This window comes from Plectrocnemia conspersa, unplaced genomic scaffold, assembly GCF_051122295.1.
Source record: "Plectrocnemia conspersa isolate PC_06_02 unplaced genomic scaffold, ASM5112229v1 ptg000013l, whole genome shotgun sequence".
Taxonomy (NCBI): Eukaryota; Metazoa; Arthropoda; class Insecta; order Trichoptera; family Polycentropodidae; genus Plectrocnemia; species Plectrocnemia conspersa.
The window spans coordinates 18,076,141-18,089,464 of record NW_028277177.1 but is presented as its reverse complement, the minus strand read 5'-3'; the positions used below and the strand labels follow the sequence as shown (position 1 = coordinate 18,089,464).

The following is a 13,324-nucleotide window of genomic DNA, read 5'->3' as shown; positions in this document are numbered from 1 at the left end:
TCGTTTACTTTTAAGTCAGGTGTTTAATTTTAACTTATATATATAAAATGACTCCGTTTATTTTTTAACTAACACTATGTAATAATTTAATATAAACTAAATGTGTTATTTGTTAAACGTGCTTAATTATCGTTCGTTAGGATATATTCTAGTGGATCCGATTTCACCACATGTTCTTAAATACTCGTCTATTTTCGCTTCAAAAATCTGGGATGTGAATGTTTAAGATGTGTAACTGACTTTCATCGCCTTTTAAATATGTTTGATATTCATTAGCAACTAAAAATATAATTCAGTGGGTTCTGAACAGGGTTTTTAATAACCTTATTCTGATATATTGGTATTAATAATTATTGTGTGAAACGGAAATACAACAGCCGTTTTTCGTCACCAATCTGTTTCGATTCTTTGCCTACCTAAAATACCCTTATATAATATTATATCAACAGAAAATGCAATTTTAATATTAGTTATTGGATTTGTTAATTAAAAATATCAATTGCAGTTACACATACTATAAATTAATAGTAAATAAACAGCAATTTGTGATTTAATGCTACTAACTAGATATCTGAAAACCATACGTAAATTCGTCTTAATAGAAAAATTCAATAAAAAGCTATAAATAATGAAATAAATTTTAAAAAGAAAACATGCAGACATTCCAAAAAAAGGACTAGAAATAATTTTTGAGAGAGATGATAGTCATCAGAAAAAATATGTACAAAAATATCATCTTTCACTAATGAATGTTTATGAAAAAACGTGTATTTTTTCAACTTTTATAATTACTTATTATGACCAGTACAATTGTACTAACAGGGCTTTTAAAACCAGTATTTCGCTATTTAAAAAATCAATACCTGAATTACATTTTTAAACTATGAAAAATATCAAATTTTAATATATATTAACTTCAGTTTACGTAATAAGACATAATTAACAAAATAAACGAAAATATAGAGGTAATACACAGGATTATATTTATTAAATATAAAATATTATTAGCTACATTAAAAAATTGATACACACCAAAGAGCAAGGGCCAATCTCAGTATGTATTTATTTTTGCAAAACATATTTAGTATTATTTGGCAAATCTCATAAAGGCCTAATTTGAGAACATATAAATTGAAAAAAATATAGCGTATATCAGATTAGTATTTTGTTGTAGTTTTCCGACGATAAATTATATAATAATTAATAATTCCGTAATTATATAATAATTACTAATTCTGATTTTACAAACAATACATAATTAAAAAAAAAAGATAAAGGTCCATATGGGCTTCGATCCCACGTCTTTTACGTAGTCACCAAATTTTACCCGATTTTGTAAAAGTGCCTAACGCGCTGATTCTGACGCAATATTTATTGATGTATGGTGGTTTATTAATAATATACGTGCAGAAAAATAGCCACATTTATACACACATAGGCAAATATATGTTTATTATAATTCACAACACAGGGAATTTAAGGAATGGGCACGTCGCTGTCATCGATCCATTTGTAGGCTTGAGACTCATTTCACATTTAATATCAAACTGAAACTTGAAATATAACAATATATAAACCAAGTGAACTTAGTCTCTAATTTAATTGGCTTAATAACAATTTTTTTACAGCGGTCAATAGAAGAAAATCTAGGTTGGGAATTTTGCTCTACGAATCCAATAGTTGTGTATATTTAAAAACAAAACTTTGTGATTGATTTTTAATTTAAAAATTAATATAAGTTTGAAAACATTGATAATATGTTTTCCTGAAATTGAAATCCTATTATAGTTGGATGTCAAAAATAAATTACTTTGACGAAAATGTAATAATTTATTCTTATTGTAAATCTGCTGCTGTAACAGTTGTGAACCCAAGTCGTTTATAGCTTGTGTGTAAGATTACCCTAATAAATAATAAATTATTAGACACTTCATACGAAAATGCTGCTTTAATATATTCCAATTTTCTTTAATACTTATTACATATTTATTTTAGAGTTAATAAATGAGATTTGCTTAAATATATCTTATAATGTTGCTTAGTTAAATAATTACGTATTTTGATTTTATTTGATATTTGGAGTACTTCTTACTACCAATCTGAATTATTATTCTGAGACTACTGATATTGAAAGATGAGCCTTTTTTTGCATAATGCGATAGGTTCTACTGTGCACTTCAATCATATACAGTACTGTGCAAAAGTTTTGGGCCATTATTTAAATAATAACATCACAGCGTCTCGGGTTTTTTCCTTATCAAAGAATTTTTTTCTTGTTTTCGAACAATCAAAACATATGTTTAAAACATAAGAGAAGTAACTCTTCGGAATTTTATGAGTTAGAGGACTTTCTTCAAAATTATACGAAAAAATGAATTTTACGATCGGCCGACCTGAAACTTTTAATTGCTTGTTATTATTTTGTGTAATAATTCATTTAGTTTGTGTCCTTGTCTATTCAACAATGTGCCGAGAGCTAATATCATTAATTAATCGCCAAAATTATAGAATTTTTTTTTTTTTTATATATATTTTTGTTGTATGTTTTTTTGTGCATTTTTATAAATAAAAATAGGAAGAATATCAATATTCCAATGATCTCTCATAAAGAAAGATAAAGATTAGAAAAAAGTCAAAATTTCAAGACACGCAGTGGAGTATATTGTTCAATTTTTTGCAGAATCGTTCTTTAAGGTTCAAGAACCATGGGGTGTGACATCGTAGCCAGTGAGACACAAAGTGGAATCTAGTAAGAGTTTTATTAGATTATATTATAATTTCGACAGACGATAACGCGATATGTTTTCCCCGAGCGGTGGTGAAGAAGCTGGCGCAGGGATGATGTTCATGGGAGGTCCTCAAATGTCTTGTATGTGGCGTGGCAGCGACAGTATAATGGAGAATGATCCCTCTCGGGATGTGAGCGCCCATGACAGTATGTTGTCTACAGGCGGCGGGCCTCTGCTGGTCTCTTTTAGTGTCTGTCAGAATCTTTCAGTGGCTGTTTGTGACTGCCTTCTCCCCATTGGAGTCTAGGCTTAAGTATCCAGGGCTGCAAAGCTTGCTGACAAATTACAATCATGCAGTCAATAGAACAGCGAAATAGGTATAAGCGACATTTGCTTGATAGGCATTGTCCAAGGTCGTATTATGCAACGGGAATCTTGTGGATCCGGTGATTTATTATATCCGTGACTGTTTCGCAACAAAAAATATTCTGTCAATGACGGAGAATATTTACAGTAAAATAAAAATAGATTTTTTTCTGGTCGTAACGAGGGCTGTGTGGTCCCAATCCTTCATGATATTGTCTTGTTTTTTATTGATGGATGATCGTTTTGGTCACAGTAATATAATGTGAGTTTTAAGAATAAGACCGCACAGTACTTTTGAGGACAAACAAAGAGTGGAAGGCCAAACAATATTGATGACGATGCAGCCAAGTATATAAAAATAACGAGCCTTAGAAATATAAAAAAAAATCAGAATTAGCTGAAAATCTTCACTCACTACAATCGACTACAGTTGATCCTTCAAATGTACGAAGGCACCTGCTTAAAATGGAGTTAAAAGGATATGTGGCGGCTAGAAAGCTACTTTTACGAAAGAAAAATAAGCAAAAGCGTCTGATGCATGCAAAAAATATATAAAGATTGGACTTTAGAAGAGCGATGAAGCAATATTCAAACTTTTTAGCAATCACAGAACAGTTTATGCGTAGAAAGACAGAAGAACGTCTTACAGGCAGATTGTTTACAACCAACATCCAAACACAGTGCAAGATTGCGGTTGTTTTTCGGCATTTGGGGTTAGGGATTTAATCAAAATCGAAAGAAAATTGGATGCAAAACGATATTAGAAAATTATTAAAAATCGTGCAAAACCATCTGGAATTCGTTTGCTGGGCCCCAGCTTATTTTCAGCACGATAATGACCCAAATATTTGGAATAATTGAAAGCAAGAAACTTAAAAATTGAAAACCATATTTTGGCCACCATAAAGCTTAAATATAATTGAGAATTTGTGATAGAGTCCGTTAAAAAGGCATTATAACACCCCAGATGAATTATTTACCGTTCTAAATGAAGAATGGTAAAAAATTACTAGTGAAAAAATAAAAAAAAACTACTAAGAATTAAGTGCGTAATTAATGTAAAAGGTGGACATACTCGATATTAGTCTTAGTTGCGTCTTATATATTTTTTAAAAGTGGTTTTGTATATTCTAGGTTGTAAAATATATGTGTAAGTTAATACTAATTAAATAAAAATATAAATAAAAATGAAATTTTTTTTTATTTTTTTTTTATTTATATATTATTATTAAAATTACATTTTTAAGGTTGTGGGTGATTCACTATACAAAATAAGCAGTAAGCTTACTAGGGGTTATTTATCGGGGTTATTAGGTCATTGGGATTATATTTACAACCACACATATATTCTTATTAAACTATATAAGAATTGTTAATAAATAGTAAATAATGAGTTTTATTTTAATTTATACTCCGTTTGCTTTTCAGAGTGAGAGTTTTCGGATCAGATTGGAGGTCTGTTCAATTATTATGATAAAAGATCATAGTGTCGTCTTCATATAACTGTATTTGTCATAAATATAGATTATATTGTTTATAAATAAAACATGTCTAAAAATAAATCTTTTTAAAAGAGATTTTTGATTGAGATCGCACAATTTACTGTAGTTTTTCCAAACTTATTGATTGGTTGTTGAGTGGTAAATACCCAAATGAGATATTAATATATTAATAACAAAGCGATCCTTTAAATACATTAATATACATATCAGGTATTTTACGCTCTTTGGTAAATACCACGAATATCTATCTTTAGATATGTTTTGATATTATTGTTTTGACATTGGTACAATGTGGTATTTATAAATACGTATACAAGCAAAACACACTAAATATACTTTTACATGGTCGTACAAAAAGTGTGTTGATACAGATATAAAGTGCACTTGACTGAAGTAATTCATACGAATAAAACAGATAACCTTTGTCGACCATACAATAGTACATATAAATACATCACGGAGAGAAACTCATTATTGTTCGTTATAGTTTTACTACAACGGCGCAGAAAAATATATACATTATATATGTGTCGCCTAGAATCAATATTTTCAGACATGTCACTTGTACCTATTTTAAAGTAAAATGCAGAATAAAATGTGTACATTGTTTTGCTATATTTTATGTCATACGCACTAAATTCAATGAAATAATATTATACGCACTAAATACAAATATATATTTTTTTCCATTTTAATTTGATCATGTCATTGTTTGATGCTAATTTATATGAGAATGAACATGTTTAATTTATTATAATATTATCCAATAACACACAATCATGGGCCTCTCCAAAAAATACAATTTTTATAAGGCTTTGTAAAATATTTTTAAAACACTGCCGAAACAATGAAGTCGACGCTGTAAAAATAAACAAGTATTTACGCGCTTCAAAGGTTAATCGAATCACAATGAAATATACCGCTTCGTCGCCCCATTGCTAATTAAACGGAACCGCAAGTTAAGCTACCGACCAAAGATAATAAAATCAAAGTCAGAAAATTGAAGCCATAATAATTCAAAGTACTGCCGAATCTAATTATCAACCGATTTACAGCTTTAATTTTCACCTTTTTAGTAATAAAATCATTGATTTGCGAGTTTACCTATAGGCCGCGAATTGCTTTCATTAACCTCAATTACATCAATTTAGTTATAGAGCGTTCCGCTAATGGAGCTCTAAATATCCGGGCGTTGAACGTGTGAATTGATGATAAACTAATGTGTGTGTTGAAGTAAATTGATGATAACGTACGTCTGGCACTGGCAGACAAATGTGAATCACCCAAATTCGGTCGATCACTTGAGATCCATTTCATTGTATATATGATTACATTGTTTACCACTGGCGGCTCGTGATAAAGGAAGTTGTGACTGTTTTCTGGATCATACATTTTATACAACAGGTGGTTCATAATTCACTGCTACATTATATATTTTATTAAAATAAATAATGTATCTTTTTTATGTATATATGAACACATAAAACCATGTATTGAATGGCGGCGTATCATAATAATTAAAAGCGCAAAAATAAAATTAATTATGAAACGGTATTATTTAAAACCCTAGTACTTTTAGAGTGTATTAAATTAACGTTGAATAAAAAAAATGTTTCAGTTTCAGGAAAACATATTAACAATGTTTTCAAACATAATATCAAGTTACAATTTTTTTAATTAAAAAGAAACCACGAAGTTACTTTTTTAAGCTGATTTTTGAATGTATACCTAATAATGGATGTATATGGAGAGCGAATCCGGGCCCTGGAAAAACAATGATTCCGGGCCTCATGTCAAAAATGGCATTTAATATATTTTTTAACTTCGTGATATAATTTTTTAAATAAATAATAATAGGAACGAGTTAACCCTTTCTATGCTACAAATAAATATAAAATTATTTTAATTAGGCATTAAAAATTATTAAAATAATCTACTCATATTATTTCCCTGATAATTAGTCATGTTTTTTTGCTGCTCAGTGTTGCCATATAGTGAATTTTCAGTGCAGGTCAAAAACATTATCAGCGTTTATATTATGACTTTTTATAATAATAATACAAGTGAGAATCGAATAAAGCACATCTAAACCGAATTTTGACCAATAGGAGAGCGCAAAAAACAATTATCCCTTCTCAGAAGTCAAAAATCCACGTCAAAAGCAATAAAATCGTGCTGTCGCCGTCGCAGTGGGAACGCTCGTTACCGAGCGTTCCCACTGCGACGGCGCCAACACGATTTTATTGCTTTTGACGTGAATTTTTGACTTCTGAGAAGTGATAATTGTTTTTGCGCCCTCCTATTGACCAAAATTCAGTTTGAAAATACTTTTATCAGCTTTCTTATATTAGAAGGTAATAGTAATATCGGTAAGGATAGCTATCATATTTTTAAAACATAGTTTAATATCGAAATGCAGACAAACTATGGAGCCATATGTGAGATGCGATGTCTGTCTGTACTTATTCTTCCGCTTACTTTCCCCTGAGGAAGGAGTTAGGTTTGGGTTTGAACAGAAAATGGACGTTTCGCAACTGTCAATTTGAGTTTCATATACATTTTAGAGTGGAATTATATTTTCGTTAGTAGAAATATTTATCTACTGGTGAACATTGTTACTAATACTACTAAATTGAAGGATACGTTCACGTGGCTTATGTATTTTTATATTGAATATAATTATGTTAGCTGAACAGTGACAACGACGTGCTTATACCGCAATTCCCTGTGCTCTGAATCTTTGCCTATGCGTGTATATATATATTATAATCCTAATAAACCACCGCCCATCAATATACATATATATTGCGTCTGCCAGTTTCTCAAACAGTGGTTAAAAATCGGTGGTACTTAAAAGACACGGGTTAGAACCATAGTGTTTATTTAATTTATATCGTGTTTGAAAGGTCGGAATTAGTCAAAGACTGTCAATAAGTTGATTACCGACAAATAAGATTTAATTTGAACCTCAGCAACATCATTCAAAAACTTATAAATAATGAACAAATTTTAATACATAGTTGACTGAACGAATATTTTTATGTTCTGTGTTTCTTTGTGATATTTTGGACATCATTTAAAATAATATAATTAATCTTATCTCTTGTAAGTTTGCCTTAATAAAGTTTTCTTAATTTTTTTAGCCTAAATCTCTCACAAGTCTAGAATTATTTAAAATGTAGTAATACGGAAGTGAAGTACAAATTTTGTGTAAGTTATCAACTACAAATGGAATGAAAATACATTTGCGGAGATTTCATAAGGACAAAGTTGTGATAAAAGACCCATAGTTGCAGAATGTAGTAGTTATATCAGATATCAATTTCTAATGCAGAAATTAATAATAAGTAAATTACTTGCGGAAATTGCAGCCAGTTCGACAAAGAATACATTTATAATAAATTGGCAATACACAGTTTATAGTGATAAAATATGAAAAAAATTGTACCATGTAGAGTACGCTCGGGATAAGGATGCCGGTTTGTTATTGTGTGCGTGTACATGTATATGAGAGGGAGAAGCGATGTAGCGTGTACTACGTTGTCTCGCTTTCTTTTTTAAGGACAGTCGCTGATTCGTCAACACTGGTATTCGTCATTAAAGTGCAGTGTGGCACAGAAGTTCGACCTTCTCTAGTGATTTATTTTAAATAATTTTGTGTTGATATTGCTTTAACCCAGATATGCCCACTGTCGCATGGGTAGGTAACTAAACTCGTTCCACTGTTTTTTTATTTATAAATGAAATTTTAAGGGAACAAAATTTTTTGGGCATATCTGGGTTAATTTATATCAAGGCTTCAAATATACACTGTAAGTTATTCGCTCTCTTACACGTGGATTAAAATATTTTAATTATTTTTCTATTAATCAGTTCGTTGTTAGTTTTTTTACACTATTCTCTGTAAGGCTTAAAAAAGTTATTATTCTTATCGTTGCGCCAATGATAATTTTTTAATTTATTCAATGGACTCTAATGATTTAATAGAGTCGTCGAGCCATTAAACAATCTGCGAATAATTTCTTTCCCCATTTTATATATTTTTGCTTTTGAAGAATAGCTAAAAACTTCATTATTTTTTTGACTAGTGAAAGATTTTGAATTTTGCAAATATTTAATTAATGACATCAATGTCTGGTTTCTTCGATTATATAATATATTTTTAATTGTCCGTTGAAATTTTCAACTTAGCTCAAATGTATGTATGTTAAATAAACATATATTTTCTTTTAAAATAAAAAATTTAATATTCTGAGCGAAATTGTTTTGAGCCACACAGTTCACGCACACAATAACAAACCGGAATCCTTATCCCGAGCGTACTCTAATAAAAAATGTTTTTTTAAAAACCACGGATATTTGGGGAAAAATCTCTGAAGGATGGACTATCATATTTAGTTAGGGAATGGATATTGCTGATCATGCTCACACTAACAGATAATAAATTTAAGAGACATTTTAATGTCTGAAATTAAAAAATCGTTACAACGCGCGCCTTGTTTATCTATTAGTACTGATAAAGTTAATGTGAAAAGCACATCCTTTATAAAGCGCCGACCTTGCTCATAACAATGTACATTTGTTTGGCGTCTTTGAACAGCATATTTCGATGGGAGCGTTTTTCAGACAATGATGATGTAAAAAAGTTACCTACATTTCGAAATAATTCTACGTTTTTGTGATAAATACTCTAGTTTAAAATAAACGCTGCTGTTATATTTCTATCTCGATTAATAATATTATTACGGCTTTTCTCTTGTATATAGATATTTATTTTTTAATAACAGTTATTTATAAAATTTAATCAATTCACTACTACGACTTTATATATTTAGCAAATATAATATTATTTATATATATACAATAAACTTCCGAAATGCTTCGATTCGTGAAAATATAATTATAATTATTTAAATTAAATTTATTTATATTATCTATACACTTTTTACAAATGAACTTCCGCCAAAGGCTATTATTATACACCATAATAATAAAAAAAACAATTTTCGTTCTGCGTATAAAAGTAAAAAGTGAAATATATCACATTTCCACGCGCCAATTGTGTACCGCATCATTATTTTTGGCTCTGTTAGCGTTGCAATCTCGATTCTCCACTCGTTTAATTTAATACAAGCGCATTTTATAGAACAATACGATAGATAATTTCGTTTTTCATAAGTGGTTTTGATTTTTATACAGCTTTAAATAATATTATACCGTCGTTGAAACCGAATTATGCATGTATTTGTTGCGTCAATTTATTGGCAAAGGCAATCGTGCATGTGAGATGTTATTACGAAAAACTGAAACGTTTATGAAAAAAAGCAAGCAAGCGTTTTATTTTTTACATTGTACCTTCAATTTTACAGCCTCAATCAAATAACTGTATAAAATAACGCTACGGGGGAGAGTTTATGTATGGAGTAAAATAAATATTGCTTTTATTTTTTTCAACTTCACAAATATCCATAATAATTGTATTAATAATAACCTGAGAAATATACGTGGCTCATTCCTACTGAACCAAAATAGTACCACCACTTCTAGATAATCATCTTAGGAAAATCGCTAGCCACCAAGAGATTTTTGCGGCTAAGAATAAAACGAAATAAAATCAGATGATTAAGATGTGTGGGGAAGAAAATCGTATTTGTATTCGGCGTTTTTGATACTGGAAGTACACAATGCATTATTCTGATAAAAAAATATTTTTTCGTTGATAGATCGTATTTCCTAAATTTGATGGTTTGATCCTTTAAAACATGGTTTCCCAAACTATGTTCCGCGGAGCCTAAATAGGTGTTCCGCGGAGCCTAAATAGATATTTCACAAAAATTTGGAGTTAATTAAAAAAATTGTCAGTCGTGCTAATATTTACAATTGTTCATAAATCTGATAAAAATGCTTGAAAATATGTGCTAAATATTCAACATTGATCTGTATAAATTCTGGAGAAAAAGTTTCATTAGTCGGTGTTGTTGATTTTTTAACTTCAAAATTTGATAGAATTTAAACAATATTTTTATTGTTAATTAATTAAACGATATTAGTGGTTGTTATGCAAATTTTATTTATGTGATTTCACTTTTACGCAATTTTTTTGGTGCCACGAATGCCACTTTTTACACGATTAATTCACGCAAATTCACTTGTACGTGATTTTTCAATCTTGGGATCCGATCTGTCAAATTTACAAAATGTTATTGCGGATAATTTTTCACGCGTTTTTATTCTACGTGTTAATTCCTGAAACTAATTTATTGCGTTAAAACAGGATTTGGTGTATACTTTTGGAAATGTAAATGATTTAAATAAAATTTGCATAAAAAGTAATCGATTTTCTTGTACATTAATTTAGTCTGATTGTTAACAATACAGATATTTTTTTCATTTTGACAAAAAAAATTATTACAGAATTTACATGTTATTCAAAAACTACTCATGGATATTTGGTTGAAAACAGGAAATTTGACGAAAGAAAGGCCAAATACTTCTACTGATACGTCTACATCGAAGAAGAAAATAATCCAAAAACTGTGATTTCTTTAAAATCCAATATTTAAGAACAAGTGTCATCTATGAACAGACCAAAAAGGAAGTACTATGAAGGTTATTTAAATTTTGGATTTACTTATATTGGCAATTCAGATGCTCCTGATGTAATGTGTGTTTTGTGTCAAAAAAATACTCGCAAACAGTTCTTTGGCTCCAGCTAAACTTCGCGGGCACTTCGAAACGACACACTCTGATTACAAAGGAAAAGACAATGAATTTTTAAGAGACAACGTGACTAGCTAGAAAAGTCCAAATTTCAAATGATTACAATGGCTAATACTGAAAATAAAAATGCAACAGAAGATTCTTTTCGCGTGAGTTAATTCGTCGACTTGGACTTTGCAGTGAATATGCATTGCAAATGGATGAATCTACAGATGTCGCAGGACTAGCTGTGCTATTGGTATTTGTTCGTTACACATATGATACAAGTATTGAAGAGGATTTACTCACGTGTGCATATCTATATGGAAAATCTACAGGGGAAGATATTTTCAACTGTATTAATGATTACATTACAAAACAAGAGATATGCTAGGAAAAGTGTATTGATATTTGTAGATGGTGCTCGTGCAATGGTAGGAAAAATGAAAGATGTTGTATCACGTATCCTGAAATTAGCTACAAGAGCTACTGGCAGTCACTCTATTTTGCAGAGACATGCACTGTTGACTAAAAAAATGTTCACAAAAATTTTAAAAATGTTATGGATGAAGCCGTGAAATTTTATCAAATTTTTAACAAATCCTTCCTGGTTGATACATCTTGCATAGCTGGCGGCTATTTTTACAAAGCGCAATGATGTTAACTTATCATTGCAAGAAAAAAGTATTACAATTTTTCATATAAGAGATAAAATTGAATCTTCTGATAAAAAAATACAATTTTGGATTTTATCAGTTGAATCTAATAATTTTGATTGTTTTTCTGTCTTGGATGAATGTATAAATGAATTGAACTTTCAAGTTGATAAAGAAGTTTCACAAGTATTTTTAGAACACATATATAACTTGAAAACAACTCTTTCGAAATATTTTCCGAAAAGTAGTAAGGACGATTCCTGGGTTCGGAATCCATTTTCCGTGACAGTTAAACCAGTGGGCTTAAGCGCAAGGGATTATGAGAATTTAATTGATTTAATTAATGACTTTGATTTGAAACAAAAATATAAAGATCAACCATTAAATGATTTTTGGGCGAGTCTGACTGAAGAGTTCCCCAATGTGTCAAAACAAGCTCTGGTTTATTTACTTCCATTTATTACGTATTTATGCGAAGTGGGATTTTCTAAATATATTGCAACAAAAACAAAATACAGAAATAGACTCGACGCCATGGCAGATATGAGAATACAACTGACCAATATTGTGCCTGATATAAAAAAATGTAATTTAAGAACCCGAAATCATCAGTCATTAGGAGTTTTATGTTTATTAAATAAATGATATTTCTTTAATAACATTTTTAATTTTTATTTATACTATTATGAATTACTCAACCTAAAAAATAAGCTAAGTGTTCCGCCAAAATTTTCGGATTTGCCAAATGTTCCGTCGCTAAAAAAGTTTGGGAAACCCTGCTTTAAAAGATAACGAATAAGCAATAATCATAATAATTTTATTGCTTTTGACGTGGATTTTAAGTAAGAACTCCCGTGAATTTGGCCAGAAAAATGCATGAAATAAAAATAATAAAAAAACACACTTTGACTAATAAATTTCGATTAAATAAAATATTTTTTAATTTTATAAACAAACATAATTCATTTTATTTTATTTACACAATTAAATACTATTTGAGCAAAGTATGAAAATCAAATATTATAGTTTATAATATAAATTATAGCTCTGTGTCAGTATAAAATTACCCGGAGCCGAACCGGGTATCCGATTAATTTAAAGAAAATTATTCGAGAACCAGGTAGTTAATTTGGCCAGGTAAATAATTTGCCCTACATACGACGAACGATTACCATTCGAAACACCAGCTATTTTAGCGTCTTTTAAATCATAGTCAGTATTTTTGGTTAATCTGTATATTAAAATTACTACAGATAAAAAATATTATATTATATAAGGGGCTTATATTTTTTTTTCTTAATCTAACTGAAACGTAATCGTGATAATTATTGAGGCTTCTTCTTTTGCTCTATTTACATTTAATTCTCGAGAA

The 13,324-nt window shown here is 29.7% G+C and overlaps 1 protein-coding gene across 4 annotated transcripts in view; it reads right to left on the bottom strand.

Moving 5' to 3' along the window:
* LOC148227473 (putative G protein-coupled receptor CG31760) overlaps window positions 1–13,324 on the bottom strand; it is a 76,020-nt gene that overhangs the window by 11,606 nt on the left and 51,090 nt on the right. The window contains exon 1 of one of the 4 annotated variants that reach the window (XM_088201237.1): window positions 5,702–5,841. The exons of the other annotated variants lie outside the window; for them this stretch is intronic. The gene's annotated coding sequence lies outside the window, so the exon portion shown is untranslated. Of the gene's footprint in view, window positions 1–5,701; window positions 5,842–13,324 lie in introns of those variants that run through there. 4 annotated transcript variants of the gene reach the window in all.